General features: G+C 38.1%; 1 protein-coding gene and 1 pseudogene across 7 annotated transcripts in view; one reads left to right on the top strand and one right to left on the bottom strand.

Annotated features, from left to right (window-relative positions):
* The window catches only part of CCDC148 (coiled-coil domain containing 148), a 290,253-nt gene that overhangs the window by 252,577 nt on the left and 18,937 nt on the right, over window positions 1-18,739 (bottom strand). The gene's annotated exons all lie outside the window — the stretch shown is intronic.
* Window positions 6,054-13,385, top strand: LOC119625358 (heterogeneous nuclear ribonucleoprotein D-like; annotated as a pseudogene).

The raw sequence follows: 18,739 nt of genomic DNA on the forward strand, positions 1-18,739 counted from the left end.
GACACAGTTCCTACCCTCAAAGAAGTATCTTGCTCTAGAACATTTTTTTCTCTTGCCTTTTTTTTATTTTGAGGAAACTAAATCAGGTGTTTGCAAACTTTTTCTGTAGAAGGACAGACAGTAAATATTTTCTACTTTGCTTGTCATTCAGTCTCTGTTGTAACTATTCAACTCAGTTGTGTAGCATGAGAGCTGTATAGCCAATGTGTAATTTTAAAAGCATGGTTTTAATAACAAAAATAGGCTGCTGGCCAGATTTGTTCCTTGGGCTGTAATTTGCTACCACTGGACTAAATAACTTGTGAGTGCTTATTTAATATTTCAAATTTTTATCATATCTGCCTTACTAAAATATTTATACCAGAAATAGTGAAAAGTAGCTATACCAAGAAGATAGGAAATTTAAAAGGAATTACAGAAAAAACAGACTGAGATAAATCAAGGAAGTTGTTAAACGAGAAAAGGCAGTGTCACCCAAACAGAAAGTGATACATCAATAAAGGTCAAGCTCTCTAGGGGAAATCTGAAAACTTTTAAAACATATGTGCAACAACAGTAATAGTAATATATTATGAAATAATCCACTTCTATGTAAAATCATCTTTATAGCTCTAACTTGCTTTAAAAACAGATGTGTTAAATAGGCATAAAGTCTAAAATGTTTAATTATACAAATAATGCATAATTTTATAGTTAAAAATACAAATAAGCCCAAAGAAAAAAATAAGTATCTCCTCAAATCTTACCAAACCAGAAACACTACTGTTTTACTAAAAAAGTTTTCAAATATGTTAGAAGAGCCAAGTTTTCATAGGATTTTTCTGCAGCTTGTAGGATCAGAGCTTAATCCATTCATTCACTCCCAAAGTTCACATTTTAGAGTGCTGAATTTGCTCAAGTGGGGCAAACTGCAATGCCCAATGCCCAATAGCCTATCACCATAAGAATAATGTGTGCTAGGTACAATATGAGGAGCTTTCTGGAAATCATCTCATTGAATCCTTCCCACAATTCCAGAAGGCAGACACTATTATGATTATGTGCAATGTTAGAAATGAGAAATGTAAGACAGAGGGATGAAGTAATTTGCTATAGTCAAGCAGTCTGTCAGTGCCAGAATGATGACATTAATCCAGAAATTTGGTTTCCATCATCCATGAGCTGAAACTTTAGCATTTCTCCTAAGGAAAAATAGGTACATCCATACCCTGTGGTATAAACCTAGAGCCAGTAGTCTGACACTCCTTGCTTTCATTGAGATAGATATGAATGTAAAAAGTATAAATGTCTCTGTCACCCATAAAGAGATAATGGCAACAGTATCATAATTAGCAATGATTTGGTATGTATTACTTACCAAACTCAAGGTGATAAATTTGAGTCCATAGTTTGGGGCCATAATTTAACTATTTAAGTGTATATTTGTCCATTCTCACATTGCTACAGAGAACTTCCTGAGACTTAGTAATTCATTTAAAAAAAAAAAAAAGAAGCTTAATTGGCTCATGGTTTTGCAGGCTGTACAGGAGGCATGGCTAGGGAGGCCTCAGGAAACTTACAATCATGGCAGAAGGCAAAGGGGAAGCAGACACATTCTACATGGCTGGAGCAGGAGGAAGAGAGTGAAGGGTGAGGTGATATATACTTTTAAACAATCAGATCTCATAAGAACTCACTCACTATCATGAGAACAGCAAGTGGTAAGTGCACCCCCTTGATCCAATCACCTCCCACTCGACCCCTCCTCTAACATTAGGGATTACAATTCAACATGAGATTTGGTCAGGGGTACAAATCCAAACCATAACATTCTCCCCTGGCCCCTCCCAAATCTCATGTCCTTCTCAAATTGCAAAATACAATCATCCCTTCTCAACAGTCCCCCAAGTCTTATTTCAGCATTAACTCAAAAGTCCACACATTCCAAAGTCTCATCTGAGACAAGGCAAGTCCCTTCCACCTATGAGCCTGTAAAATCTAAAACAAATTATTTACTCCCAAAATACAATGGGGGTATACTCATTATTACTCCCTTTCCAAGAGAGAGAAATCTGCCAGAAGAAAGGAACTACAAGCCCTGTACAAGTCCAAAGCCCAGCAGGGCAGTCACTAAATCTTAAAGCTCTAAAATAACCTCTTTTGACTCCATGTCTCACATTCAGGCCATACTGATGTCGGGAGGATGATGGCCCTATTCTCACAGCTCCACTATGCAGTGCCCCAATGGGGACTCTGTGTAGGGGCTCCATCTCCACATTTCCCCTCTGCACTGTCCTAGTGGAGGTTCTCCATGAGGGCTCCACCCATTCAGCAGACTTCTGCCTGCACATCCAGGATTTTCCATACATCCTCTGAAATCTAAGCATAGGCTCCCAAGCTTCAGTTTTTGTCCTCTGTGCACCTGCAGGCTTAACACCACATGGAAGTTTCCAAGGCTTGTAGCTTACATCCCCTGGAGGAGTGGCCTGAGACATAGCTGGGATCCTTTTAGCCATAGCTGGGGCTGGAGGGGCTGGGACACAGGGAGCAGTGTCCCAAGGCTACACAGGGCAGCAGGGCCCTGGGCCCAGCCCAGGAAACCATTCTTCCCTTTTAGGCCTCCAGGGCTGTGATGGGAGGGGCTGCCATGAGGTCTCTGAAATTACTTGAAGGCATTCTCCCTATTTTCTTGGCTATTAACATTTGGCTCCTTACTTAGGCAAATTTCTGCAGCCAGCTTGAAGTTCCAGTTTCAGATCATCTCTGCTCACACATGAGTATATCCTGTTAGAAGAAGACAGGCCACATCTTGAATGCTTTGCTACTTAGAAATTTCTTCTGCCAGATACCCTAAATTCTCTCTCTCAAGTTCAAAGTTCCACAGATCCTTAGAGCTGGGGCACAATGCTGTCTGTCTTTGCAAAAGCCTAACAATAGTGACCTTTGCTCCAGTTCCCAATAAGTTCCTCATCTCCATCTGAGACCACATCAGCCTCATTGTCCATATATTACTATCAGCATTTTGGGCACAACAATTTAACAAGTCTCTATGAAATTCCAAGCTTTTCCTCATCTTTCTATCTTCTTCTAAGCCCTCTGCACTCTTCCAACCTCTCTGTCTTTACCCAGTTTCAAAGTCACTTCCACATTTTCAGGTATCTTTATAGCAATGCCCCACTTCTCAATACCAATTTTCTGTATTTGCCCAGTCTCACATTGCTATAAAGAACTACTTGATACTGAGTAATTTATACAGAAAAGAGGTTTAATTGGCTCATGGTTCTGCAGGCTGTACAGGAAACATGGCTAGGTAGGCCTTAAGAAACGTACAATCATGGCAGAAGGAGAGGCAGACACATTCTAAATGGCTGGGGCAGGAGGAAGAGAGCAAAGGGAGAGGTGCTATACACTTTTAAACAACCAGATATCGTCAGAACTCACTCGATATTATAAGAACAGCAAAAGGGAATTCCACCCTCATGACCCAGTTACTTTTTACCAGTTCCCTCCTCCAACACTGGGGATTACAATTCAACATGAGATTTGGGCAGGGACACAAATCCAAACTATATCAAGGTGTCTGAATAGTCAGTTGTTCTGAACTTTCTTTGGAACCCCAAACACTTTGTAAATGTAACAACAGCCACAGATAGTTCCCTCAAAGGAGTGCAAATAAGCATACTGTGGTGGCCCTGGAAGTGTACCACTCAGATATCCTTCATAGAACTCCTTCCAGGAGCTGAGTTGATAGACAGCCCCAGCTACTACCCCTTGGATTCATGACTGCTCACAGCACTTGCCCTAGGGCTGCTTGGAGCCAATAACTAAGCATGGAAGAGGTAATGGTACCTGTACCTTTCTGTCCAATATAGGATGCTTCCAATAAGCAAATTTTGCTTGTGGACTCCACATTAGCTTGGATGAGACTTTCTTAGAACTATACTGCAGTCTGATGCCTCCGGCCAAATCCTCCTTCCCCTCTCTCCTTTCACAGACGCCAGACCTGCCTTGTGGTCTCAAGGCTCTTGCCTTCTATTCCTCCTCCCTCTCTTTTGCTCTCCACATGCACTCCCCTATAAATTAAGCTTGTGTAATTCTGTCTTGTTGTCTATCCCTCAGAGGATAATCACAGGTGTGTAAAACATTGTACATTTTTTCAAAGGGTTAATGGAACCCTGAAGCCCATTTGTGGATCCCCCTGAGGTATAAAGACACCAAGTTAAGAATCTCAGCAGGTGGTACAATTAAAGGCAATTAAAAGATGGATACTAAGCCAATTTTTGCATCATTCTGTTCTTATAAAACTTTGGCAAATGATTTTTTTACAATATGCATAGTTATATAAAACAACTATATTTAAATACTGGTTAAATTATAGTAATTTATTTTTTAAAAAAAATCAAATAGGTAATAAGAGAGCCATTAAAACACCATAAATTTAAAAATCCCTTGAGTGTGTGTTTTTTTTTAATTAGTTTTATGGCAAGAACATCGTACCCTCTAATACTAAAGCCTGGGCTCAAATCCTAGCTTACCTAGCCTTGCTGATTAACCTCCTACAAGTCACTTAAATTTTCTGGGCTCAAATTGCCATATCTCTAAAATGAAGGGGTTGGACTAGGTAATTTCTAAGAAATCTTTCCATTCTAAAATTTTATGATAATATATGATTTTCTCTCTGGCATAACAGTATCAAGAAGGCAAAACTAACTCTAAGGCCAATATAATAAATAATATCAGTAATGTCATTTCAGAAGAAACTGATGGAAAAATTAAATTTATTTTAAATCCTTAAGGTCTGGCCTCTGCCTCCTCTTCCAGCCTTAAAAACTATGCTAGTAACACCTTCTTTCTGTTCCTGGTACCTCCCAAGTTCATTTCTGCCTCCAAGTCTGTTGCATTTGTTTGGGAAGTAGTTCCCAAATGGCTACTTCCTTCTCATAGTTCAGGTCTTGGTTCAAAAGTCACGTCTACCAGAAGATCTTATGTGACAATATGTGACAATCCTGCCCAAAATAACATCCCCAATCCCTAACTGCTTTTTTCAGAGCACTCTATTATATCATCTTACAAACAATTATCACTATTTTTTTTCTTTTTTTTTTGGTTGCTTGTCTGTCTTTCCCCCCTAGAATAGAAGCTCTACGGGGCAAACATATTTTCTGTCTTGTTTACCATATATCTCTTAGAATAATGCCTGGCATTTAGAAAGTATACAATAAACATGTTTTAATGAACAAATGAGTGAATCAATATGTGCATGCTAACAGAAAACAAAATTGCAACTTTTAGAAGAGTGAAAGAAAGTATAAAAATCACCCCCATTCCATTTTTTAGGGTGATATAGAAGCAGAAATACAGTTGGCTTTCCATGCTGTATTTCATAATTAGAGAAGATAATAACCCAAATGTGTGCCAGGAGTAGCATTATGTTTAGCTTTGGACTGGGTTTTTTCTGTGGGACATCAATAGAATTGTATGATGATCAATACCAAGATCATGTTCTAACTAATTGAGCTCACAGGCTTAAATTACTCAGCTTTTAATATTTGGAAACAAGCAAGCATCAAAATAATTCTACTGACTTCCAAAGAATTAAAAATCATGATGCCTAATTTTAAAAAGTCATCAAATAGCTCTATGAAAATTTAATTACTATGGAAAGGTTATATTAAGAATGAGTCATAGAAGTTTTAAAAAACCTTTTTTTAGAATTGAATTTTATGTCACAAAGACCAGGAAACAGCCAAATGTGAAGTCAACTCTCAATTTTCCATGATAAAACCAGGAATTAGCTCATGAAGAAGTAGTAGGAAGGGTATATATCGCTTTTGGTGCTTCAGAGATACTGGCCTTGCCACTTACTAACTATAGCTTTGAACAATTTGCTTAATTTGTCTGGCTCTCAATTTTTTAACTTGTAAAATAGGATTAGTAATGTTTGTATGCTTGTTTTGGAGATTAGTAACACTCTAAAGCACTAAACATAGAGCTAGGAACATATGAGATAATAAAAGGCAGCTAAGCCAAGCAATAAAAATACATTGACCACTTAAGTCTATGGTGATCAGGAGTATGTGTGTGAAAAGGGATAGGTGTCAGAACTACCTCTACAAGCCCATTTCCCTCATTAGAAACTGGATAACCATCCCCTTTGTGAAAATATACAATCTATACAGTTGAACGCTGAAATATTTTGGAAGTAGGCCTTTCCCCCCACTAGAAAGAAAAATTGTCCCACTCCTAGAAAGAAAAACTGGAACCAGGAGGTGAATCTTTTAACCACATTAGATACAGAAATAGTTGCTCTGCCACCACTACTGCAGCAACCCAGACTACATGCCAGCACCTCTCTGCTGACAACTCCTCCACTATGGAGGACACGAACAAATACAGCAACAGAATTCACAGAGGGACCCAAGATCAATGCAAGCAAGAATCATCAAAATGATAGTAAAATGTGTATTGGAGGTTTGAGCTGGGATAAAAGCAAAAAAGATGTGACTGAATACTTATCTCAATTTGGGGAGATTGTAGACTACACAATTAAAACAGATCCAATCACTGGGAGATAGAGGGATTTGGATTTGTGCTTTTCAGAGACACTGCTAGTGTTGATAATGCTTTGGAACTGAAATAACACAAACTGGATGGCAAATTGATAGACTCCAAGACGACCAAAGCTTTAAAAGGGAAAGAATCTCCATCCTGGGGGAACCACCACTACTCTCTTTGAAGCTGTCAGACAGGGACATTTAAGTCTGCAGAATTCTGCTGCCTTTTGTTCAGCTATGCTCTGCCCCCAGAGGTAGAGTCTACAGAGGCAGGCAGGTGTCCTTGAGCTGAGGTGGGCTCCACCCAGTTCGAGCTTCCCAGCTGCTTTGTTTACTTACTCAAGCCTCAGCAATGGCAGGCGCCCCTCCCACAGCCTTGCTGCCGCCTTGCAGTTCCATCTCAGACTGCTGTGCTAGCAATGAGTGAGGGTCCGTGGGCGTGGGACCCTCCAAGCCAGGTGCAGCATATAATCTCCTGGTATGCCGTTTCCTAAGACCATTGGAAAAGTGCAGTACTTGGGGGGAGTGACCTGATTTTCCAGGTGCTGTCTGTCACAGCTTCCCTTGGCTAGGAAAGGGAATTCCCTGACCCCTTGTGCCTCCCAGGTGAGGTGATGCCTCGCCCTGCTTCGGCTCTTGCTCAGTGGGCTGCACCCACTGTCCTGCACCCACTGTCTGATGAGCCCCAATAGGGACCGACTAACACCTCACACGGCCAGGTGGCCCTCTGAGATGAAGCTTCCAGAGGAAGGATCAGGCAGCAACATTTGCTGTTCTGCAATATGCACTGTTCTACAGCCTCCGCTGGTGATACCCAGGCAAACAGGGTCTGGAGTGGACCTCCAGCAAACTCCAACAGACCTGCATCTGAGGGTCCTGACTGTTAGAAGGAAAACTAACAAACAGAAAGGACATCCACACCAAAATGTCATCTGTACATCACCATCAACAAAGACCAAAGGTAGATAAAACCACAAAAATAGGTAGAAACCAGAGCAGAAAAGCTGAAAATTCTAAAAGTCAGAGCACCTCTCCCCCTCCAAAGGAATGCAGCTCCTCACCAGCAATGGAACAAAGCAGGACGGAGAATGACTTTGACAAGTTGAGAGAAGAAGGCTTCAGATGATCAAACTTCTCTGAGCTAAAGGAGGATGTTTAAACCCATTGCAAAGAAGCTAAAAACCTTGAAAAAGATTAGATGGATGGATAACTAGAATAACCAGTATAGAGAAGTCCTTAAATTACCTGATGGAGCTGAAAATCATGGCACAAGAGCTATGTGATGAATGCACAAGCTTCAGTAGCCAATTTGATCAACTGGAAGAAAGGGTATCAGCGATTGAAGATCAAATGAATGAAATGAAGCGAGAAGAGAAGTTTAGAGAAAAAAAGAGTAAAAGGAAACAAACAAAGCCTCAAAGAAATATGGGATATGTGAAAAGACCAAATTTACATCTGATTGGTGTACCTGAAAGTGACAGGGAAAATGGAACCAAGTTGGAAAACACTTTTCAGGATACTATCCAGGAGAATTTCCCCAACCTAGCAAGGCGGGCCAACATTCAAATACAGGAAATACAGAGCATGCCACAAAGATACTCCTTGAGAAGGGCAACTCCAAGACACATAATTGTCAGATTCACCAAAGTTGAAAAAACGTTAAGGGCAGACAGAAAAAGGTCAGGTTACCCACAAAGGGAAGCCTATCAGACTAAGAGTGGATCTCTCAGCAGAAACTCTACAAGCCAGAAGAGAGTGGGGGCCAATATTCAACATCCTTGAAGAAAAATATTTTCAACCCAGAATTTCATATCCAGCCAAACTAAGCTTCATAAGTGAAGGAGAAATAAAATCCTTTATAGATAAGCAAATGCTGAGAGATTTTGTCACCACCAGGCCTGCCTTACAAGAGCTCCTGAAGGAAGCACTAAACATGGAAAGGAACAACCGTTACCACCCACTGCAAAAACATGCCAAATTGTAAAGATCATCAATGCTAAGAAGAAACTGGATCAACTAATGAGCAAAATGACCAGCTAACATCATAATGACAGGATCAAATTCACACAACAATATTAACCTTAAATGTAAACGGGCTAAATGCTCCAATTAAAAGACACAGACTGACAAATTGGATAAAGAATCAAGACCCATCAGTGTGCCACATTCAGGAGACCCATCTCACATGCAGAGACACACATAAGCTCAAAATAAAGGGATGGAGGAAGATCTACCAAACAAATGGAAAACAAAAAAAGCAGGGGTTGCAATCCTAGTCTGTGATAAAACAGACGTTAAACCAACAAAGATCAAAAGAGACAAAGAAGGCCATCACATAATGGTAAAGGGATCAATTCAACAAGAAGAGCTAACTATACTAAATATATATGCACCCAATACAGGAGCACCCAGATTCATAAAGCAAGTCCTTAGAGACCTACAAAGAGACCTAGACTCCCACACAATAATAATGGGAGGCTTTAACACCTCACTGTCAACATTAGACAGATCAACAAGAGAGAAAGTTAACAAGGATATCCAGGAATTGAACTCAGCTTCACACCAAGCAGACCTAATAGACATCTACAGAACTCTCCACCCCAAATCAACAGAATATACATTCTTCTTAGCACCACATCACACTCATTGCAATATTGACCACATAGTTGGAAGTAAGCACTCCTCAGAAAATGTACAAGAACAGAAATTATAACAAACTGTCTCTCAGACCACAGTGCAATCAAACTAGAACTCAGGATTAGAAACTCCCTCAAAACGACTCAACTATATGGAAACTGAACAACCTGCTCCTAAATGACTACTGGGTACATAACGAAATGAAGGCAGAAATAAAGATGTTCTTTGAAACTAATGAGAACAAAGATACAACATAGCAGAATCTCTGCGACACATTTAAAGCAGTGTGTAGAGGGAAATTTATAGCACTAAATTCCCACAAGATAAAGTAGGAAAGATCTAAAATTGACACCCTAACATCACAATTAAAGCACTAGAGAAGCAAGAGCAAACACATTCAAAAGCTAGCAGAAGGCAAGAAATAACTAAGATCAGAGCAGAACTGAAGGAGATAGAAACACAAAAAAACCTTTCAAAAAATCAATGAATCCAGGAGCTGGTTTTTTGAAAAGATCAACAAAATTGATAGACCACTAGCAAGACTAATAAAGAAGAAAAGAGAGGAGAATGAAATAGACATAATAAAAATGATAAAGGGGTTATCACCACTGAACCACAGAAATATAAACTACCATCAGAGAATACTATAAACACCTCTATGAAAATAAACTAGAAAATCTAGAAGAAATGCATAAATTCCTGGACACATACACCCTCCCAAGTCTAAACCAGGAAGAAGTTGAATGCTTGAATAGGCCAATAACAGGCTCTGAAATTGAGGCAATAATTAATAGCCTACCAACCAAAAAAAGTCCATGACCAGACGGATTCACAGTTAAATTCTACCAGAGGTACAAGGAGGAGCTGGTACCTTTCCTTCTGAAACTATTCCACTCGATAGAAAAAGAGGGAATCCTCCCTAATTCATTTTATGAGGCCAGCATCATCCTGATACCAAAGCCTGGCAGAGACACACACACAAAAAGAGAAATTTAGACCAATATCCCTGACGAATATTGATGCAAAAATTCTCAATAAAATACTGGCAAACCAAATCCAGCAGCACATCACAAAGCTTATCCACCATGATCAAGTGGGCTACATCCCTGGGATGCAAGACTGGTTCAACATACACAAATCAATAAACGTAATCCATTACATAAACAGAACCAAAGACAAAAACCACATGATTATCTCAATAGATGCAGAAAAGGCCTTCAATAAAATTCAACAAACCTTCATGCTAAAAACTCTCAATAAGTTAGGTATTAATGGGACGTATCTCAAAATAATAAGAGCTATTTATGAAAAACCCACAGCCAATATCATACTGAATGGGCAAAAACTGGAAGCATTCCCTTTGAAAACTGCCACAAGACAGGGATGCCCTCTCTCACCACTCCTATTCAACATAGTGTTGGAAGCTCTGGCCAGGGCAGTCAGGCAGGAGAAAGAAATAAAGGGTATTCAATTAGGAAAAGAGGAAGTCAAATTATCCCTGTTTGCAGATGACATGATTATATATTTAGAAAACCCCATCGTCTCAGCCCAAAATCTCCTTAAGTTGATAAGCAACTTCAGCACAGTCTCAGGATACAAAATCAATGTGGAAAAAATCACAGACATTCCTATACACTAATAAGAGACACACAGAGAGCCAAATCATGAGTGAACTCCCATTCAAAATTGCTTCAAATAGAAAAAATACCTAGGAATCCAACTTTCAAGGGATGTGCAGGACCTCTTCAAGGAAAACTACAAACCACTGCTCAACAAAATAAGAGAGGACACAAACAAGTGGAAGAACATTCCATGCTCATGAATAGGAAGAATCAATATAGTGAAAATGGCCATACTGCCCAAGGTAATTTATAGATTCAATGCCATCCCCATCAAGCTACCAATGACTTTCTTCACAGATTTGGAAAAAACTCCTTTAAAGTTCATATGCAACCAAAAAACACCCCACATTGCCAAGACAATCCTAAGCCAAAAGAACATAGCTGGAGGCATCACGCTACCTGACTTCAAACTATACTACAAGGCTACAGTAACCAAAACAGCATGGTACTGCTACCAAAACAGACATATAGGTCAATGAAACAGAACAGAGCCCTCAAAAATAATACCACACATCTAAAACCATCTGATCTTTGACAAACCTGACAAAAACAAGAAATGGGGAAAGGATTCCCTGTTTAATAAATGGTAATGGGAAAACTGGCTAGCCATATGTAGAAAGCCAAAACTGGATCCCTTCCTTACACCTTATACAAAAATTAATTCAAGATGGATTAAAGACTTAAATGTTAGACCTAAAACCATAAAAACCCTAGAAGAAAACCTAGGCAATACCATTCAGGACATAGGCATGGGCAAGAACTTCATGTCTAAAACACCAAAAGCAATGGCAACAAAAGCCAAAATTGACAAATGGGATCTCATTAAACTAAAGAGCTTGTACACATCAAAGAAACTACCATCAGAGTGAACAAGCAACCTACAGAATGGGAGAAAAGTTTTGCAATGTACCCATCTGACAAAGGATTAATATCCAGAATCTACAAAGAACTTAAACAAATTTACAAGAAAAAAAATCAAACAACCCCATCAAAAAGTGGGCAAAGGATATGAACAGACGCTTCTCAAAACAAGACATTTATGCAGACAACAGACACATGAAAAAACATTCATCATCACTGATCATCAGAGAAACGCAAATCAAAACCACAATGAGATACCATCTCACACCAATCAGAATGGTGATCATTAAAAAGTCAGGAAAAAACAGGTGCTGGAGAGGATATGGAGAAATAGGAACACTTTTACACTGTTGGTAGGACTGTAAACTAGTTCAACCATTGTGGAAGACAGTGTGGTGATTCCTCAAGGATCTAGAACAAGAAATATCATTTGACCCAGCCATCTCATTACTGGGTATGTACCCAAAGGATTATAAATCATGCTGCTATAAAGACACATGCACACGTATGTTTATTGCGGCACTATTCACAATAGCAAAGACTTGGAACCAACCCAAATGTCCATCAGTGACAGACTGGATTAAGAAAATGTGGCACATATGCACCATGGAATACTATGCAGCCATAAAAAAGGATGAGTTCATGTCCTTTGTAGGGACATGGATGAAGCTGGTAACCATCATTCTCAGCAAACTATCGCAAGGACAGAAAACCAAACACCACATGTTCTCACTCATAGCTGGGAATTGAACAATGAAAACACTTCAACACAGGAAGGGGAATATCACACACTGGGGACTGTCATAGGGTCGGGGGAGCGGGGAGGGATAGCATTAGGAGATATACCTAATGTAAATGATGAGTTAATGTGTGCAGCACACCTACATGGTACATGTATACATATGTAACAAACCTGCACATTGTGCACATGTACCCTAGAACTTAAAGTATAATAATGTTAAAAAAAGGGAAAAATCCTGCCAAAAGGGTTTTTCAGGTGGATTGAGCCCAGATACTTCTGTAAAACAAATTAAAGAATATATTGGAGGCTTTGTGAAGTTTGAAAATATTGAAATTCCCATGGATACAAAAACAAATAAAGAAGATTTTGTTTTCTCACATATACAGATGAAGAGCCAGTAAAGAAATGGTTAGACAGCAGATTATTATGAAATTGGTTCTGGGAAGTGTGAAATCAAAGTTGCACAACCCAAAGAGGTATGGAAGCTGCAACACCAAAACAAAAAGGAAGAACAGGTGCTGCAACCAGTGAATGAGGGGGCCCTAGGGGGTCGTGACCAAGGTCAGGACATAACTGGAATCAATGATCTAGTGACTACTATGATCTTGGATATGGGAATTACAATAGTGCCTATGGGGTGATCAAAACTGTAGTGGCTATGGCAGATATGATCATGCTGGGTATAACTACAGGAACCATGACTATGCACAGGTGTATGCAGACTATAGTGGCCAAAAGAGCACTTATCACAAGGCCATCTCCAGGGGGTGGCAATCACCAAAACAGTTATCAGTCATACTAAAGGAGGACATTGGAGAAAACAGGAGGAGATGCTAAAATAACCCATCTTGCAGGATGACATTGAAGATTGGTCTTTTGTTGATCTCAGATGATTATTTTGTAAAAGACTTTCTAGTGTACAAGACACAATTGTGTCCAACTGTATATAGCTGCCAATTCATGTTCTTTGTTTTTACTTTGTCCTTTGCTATTTATGTTATGACTCAATGTGGATTTGTGTTTACACACATTTTATTTGTATGATTTTATATTAAACCTCAAATAAATGCTTCCTTATATGATTATTTTTCTGTGTCAGGTACTGCATAGCTCCATAAAAATATAATTTTAAATAAGTAATAATTAAGGCACAGTTTGTTTTGCAGGGAGAAGTGATCCATAGGGATAAACTGTGGTCCTTTATAAATAGCCAGCCACAGTGTCACCCTGTTTCCCAATATGTAGATATATTCCATGCTCTTAAGGCTTCATCTCTGTGTTAACTGAAGTTTCCACCACATCTTCGGATGATGTTCTTTCCCCTCTGGATATCTGAAGACACTTTCCTGAGACAAAGTCACAGTGTTGTGATCACTGGAAGCTTTCTAGTAGACAATTTGTCCTCTGGATTGTAACATAATGATTGTTAATAGCTCCTTTTGCTTTGTTCTTGTCTCTGGAAAGCCATTTTTGAATTGCTAATTACTTCTTTGACTTTAGAGCTAATCAGTGGTCTGCTAGAAAAAGCTTTATATGCAATTATAATCATAACACCATGATGTTAATTCTCTTAGTAAAAATCTAAATAAATATAGAAAAGAACACTGTAAAACTGTGGTAGGAGCTATAGTTTAAAGTATTGAAAGTAATTATAACACAAGGAATTTCACAGATAGGTATGAGATTATCCATTAAAGTATGATCAAAATTTCAATTAAAATTTGAAGTAGTGGCAGAGTAACTAATTTAGTTATATTCTGTTAGTGTTATGTCACAGCCATCACAACACCGAACAAAATATTTTCTATTTGGGCATTCTGAGGAAGCTGTATTACAGTTAACTGCAAATGTCATGTGAGTTTAGAAAAAGTCATGATAGTAAATATCATTTTAATGTAGTCAGTGAATAAATTCGAGTAGGTAAGCATTTGCATATTCAGACGTTGGAAGGAATAGTGGAAAAGATAAGTCTTAAGATGGTAATGTTGATCCAAGTGTGCCTGACTCGTGTCATTACAGTAGATTTTCCCGGTGCATTGAAAAGAAATAATTTCATATTTAGGTTTTAGAGGACCTGCGTAAACACAAACTTTGAATTTTGCATTCAGTATAGTTAATTGGATTTAAGGATGTTTGTCTCCAGGTTAACTACTGGGATTGGCACACGTGTCCACATGCAGAGTAGTTAATCTTGTGCAACCAGTTTAAGTTTTTTATGCTTATGAACTTGTCTTTTAAAAAAAAATAGTGTCTACAACTTTATTTGTTCCAGTGATATTTGTACTTGTTGGGCTATCAAGTTACGATGCTCTTGGCCGTTTTTGCTTCTGTTTTTCTATTTCACCTTATACCTAGGATAAGTACCAGTGTTGGTTATTGCAAGGGACTCTGCTTATTCTTTCGACATGCAACTTTAGGGACTAGGAGGGAGTTCATTTTGTGTTGTCAGTAGGTACAGTATCTAGGGCAGTGAATCCTGTAAGTTCAAATGTATAATTAAGTGAAAAGTTGACCTTGAGATTGTCCTTTTCTCTGACCAAAAATGAATAAAGGCTTTTGAAATACATAAAAATAATAAAGAAATAACAATCTGACCTCACAGTGAGAGTTTATCTAAAATTGTCTATACTATAATTTCAACAAAATATAAACCTCATTTTAAAGGCCATAAATAGACATTCAGAACAGATGAAATGATGATGCACATTAGGCAACAATTCACAAAGTGTTCAACAAATTTTCATTTATGACTAATTATGTTCCTGATTCTATAAAAATAAATGGAAACCATTGAGTAATTCATTCACTTATCCATTCAAAAATATTTATGTAGGACCTAGTGCTGAGGATATGGATCTTATTTTCACTGGGGGACAAAGTGGCAGTGACATAATCAGTTTTATACAATTATAAACAAAGTGTGTATTTAAAGGGAAAAAGGGGTTTTCTTGAAGAGGTGGCAAAGCTGGAATCTATAGATATTATAAATGGGAGTTAACCCGGAGGAGAGTGTGATTTAAAGGTAGGAAAAAATAAACAGAATTGCATATGCTGAGATCCTATGGCAGGAAGGAAATGGAGGACCAGGAATAGTGGCTCATACCTATAATCCCAACAGCTTGGGGGACTGAGGCGGGAGGAGTGCTTGAGCTCAGGAGTTTGAGACCAGTCTGGGCAACATGGCAAGACCCTATCTCTAAAAATATACAAAAATTAGCTGGGTGTGGTAGCACATGCCTATAATCTTAGGTACCTGGGAGGCTGAGGTAGGAGGACAGCTTGAGCCCAAGAGGTCGAGGTTGCAATGAACCATCATCACACCACTGCACTATAGCCTGGGTGGCAGGGTGAGACTTTATTCAAAAAAAAAAGAAGGAAGTGGGGCATTTTCCAAAAACTGAAAGAAGCCAGTTGGTTGGGGAGCACAGTCAAGATCACTGTGGTAGAGAAGAAGCAGGAGAGGTAGACAATGGCCAAAACACAGAGAGTCTTTTAGGCTTTATTTAGGATTAGAGTCTTTATCCTAAAATCAATAAGAATCTATGGAGGAGATTTAAGGATGGGGCTGACATGCTCAGATCTGATCTTTGGAAGGTCACTTCAGCCTGGGGTACTGAGACCAGATTTGGGTGGAGGATTAGAGGAGATATACAGAGGCCACTTAGGAGACTGTTACAGTAGATCAGATGAAACATGATATGTAGCTTAAACTAATTCAGTGGCAATGATGAGAAGTAAATAGGGTCAAAAGACTTAAGAGGTAAAACTACAGTACTTGCTGATAGAGAGAATATACAAGGAGGTAGGGTCAGGGATTGCAGCGGAATAAGGAAAAGGAAACTGTCCAAGATCTCTTCCTCATTTCTTAACAGCACAACTAGATGGGATGGAGGAATAATTCACTGAAATACGAAACACTGGAAAAGGGCCAGATTTGGAGGCAGGTGTCAGGGAATGTGAGAAGATAGAAATTTCATTAACTTGACTTTGAGTTGCCTTAGAGATGTCAAAGCAGGCAGGAGGGTTTAGAGCATGTAAGAGAGGGCTAGGCTGGAAACGGAAGTTTGAAAGTCCTTGGTGATCTTTAATGTGATGGGTAAGATTTCCTAGAAAGAGAATGAATAGATAGATAGATAGATAGATAGATAGATAGATAGATAGATAGACAGACAGGAGTACTTAGAACTAAGCCTTGAAAAATTCCAAGATACAATGCTAAGGTAAAGGATGATGAGGTAAAAAGGAATCTTAAAAGAAATAGCAAGAGAAAAAGGAGAAAAATCAGATTAGTATGATATTCTAGAAACTAGTGGAAGAGAACCTTTCAAGAAAGAAGGAGCCAACATATCCAATGCATAAGGGCATACATAAACAAAAATGTAAATTGTTACAATTTTTTCTAAGGGATTAAGATAGTAATAACAAAATTAAGAATACAAACCAGACATCTGCTTCTGGCTATAATGCAGCATCAAAGACCAGGCTTACCCTTCCACTGTAAATAACTAGAAAACTGGGGAAAATACATAAAACCCATGTTTTCACAAATTGGATAACAGGCAAAGCATGTCTGTGATCACTGAAGAAAATGAAACAAGTTGGGTGGAACTCATGATTGCCACAGCTTTCTGACTGGAGGTATACTTCAGGCCATACAACAGGGAGGGCATTCTCAAGCATTAGTAAGCTTCAGGAAACAGAGATCAGCAGTCAGGGAAGGGAAGGCCTCTGGAAGTTGTGAAGCAGAGTTATAAAAAAGAGGGAGCTATGCACAAAATCAGTTCATAAATCTGCATGTAGCTCTTCTTGAGTCTTTGCTGAATACCGAGAGGTGTGTGCAGAGAGAAAAGTAGTACAAATCCCAACAAAAATGGAACAGGAAGATAAAAGTCAAGGAGTTATTTGAGTTCACACAGGGATGAAGATGTTTGACCTCTTACTAGTTAAGGTGGAAAGTCTTTGTGAATCACCCCAGTCATTCACAGGAGAGACCTCAGGAGCCTTAGTAGAAAAACTAAAATTTGTTACAGTAAAGCCTCCTCCACACACATTCTACCAAAGCTTAAAAACAAGCCTCAACCTGATCCATAAGTCTTAACTGCCTGCCAAAACAAGGCCCAAAACTATTTTTTTTTAAAAGACAGAAAAATCAGGCATTCAACAATATTAACATTTACAATATCCTGTATCCACTCAAAAAACACTAGAAGCACCAGGAATCAGACAAAAAAGTTGATCAATGAACAAAATAAAAATCCATAAATAGTGATGGGTACAAATATACAATTAAACAGAAGAAATAAGACCTGGTATTCTATAGATCTGTAGGGTGACTACAGTTAATATTAATTTATTGTACATTTTGAAATAGCTTGGAGGGAATAATTCAAATGTTCATAACATAAAGATAAATATTTAAGGTGATATATATCCCAATTACCCTGATTTGATTATATGAATGTATCAAATTATCACAAGTACCCTGAAAAATATGTATCTACTGTGTATCAATTTTAAAAAGCACAAAAAATCCAGTAAATAAAAGATAGAGAAATGGCAAAAATGATAGAATTAGTATGAAAGAATTGAAAATAGATCTAATAAGTGTTATAAGTATGCTACAGGGCTTAAAAGAAAACATAAACATAATGAAAAAAGAGAGAAAATTTCTAGAGCTGAAAAAAAAATAATATGTAAAATGAAAATGTCATTGGATGGAATTAATAGCAAATTACATACTGCAGAAGAAAAAAAAATCAATGAACTTAAAGACACAACAATAGAAATTATCTAAAATGAAACACAGAGTGAAAAAGACCAAAAAATTAACAGAACCTCCATGATATATCAGGTAATACCAAGAATACTAATATACATGTAAGTGGAGTGCTAGAAGAAAGGAGAGGGAATGAAGAAAAATATTTTAAAAAATAAAAGTCAAAATGTTTTCAAATCTGAAAAAAAAAATAAAATCACAGATTGAAGAATACCAATGAACCACAAACCAAGAATTACAAGCCTTAATAAAACTATTCAAAGGCATTCAATAATCAAATTGTTAAAAAAAAAAAAAAAAGTCATAAAAAAATCTTAAAAGCAGCCAGTGGTGGGGTCAAGAAGGGAGACATTATATACAGAAAAACACAGAGAAGAATGATCACAGACTTTACAGAGAAGAATGATCACTCTAAGAAACTATACAAGTCAAAAAAATGATAGAACATCTGCAAAGTGCTGAAAAAATGTTTGTTTGTTTTTAAAAAAAAAAAAAAAAACCTGTCAGTTTATAATCCTACACACTCCATGAAAATATCTTTGAAGAATAAAGACAAAACAAAAATTTT

Source organism: Chlorocebus sabaeus, chromosome 10, assembly GCF_047675955.1.
Source record: "Chlorocebus sabaeus isolate Y175 chromosome 10, mChlSab1.0.hap1, whole genome shotgun sequence".
Taxonomy (NCBI): Eukaryota; Metazoa; Chordata; class Mammalia; order Primates; family Cercopithecidae; genus Chlorocebus; species Chlorocebus sabaeus.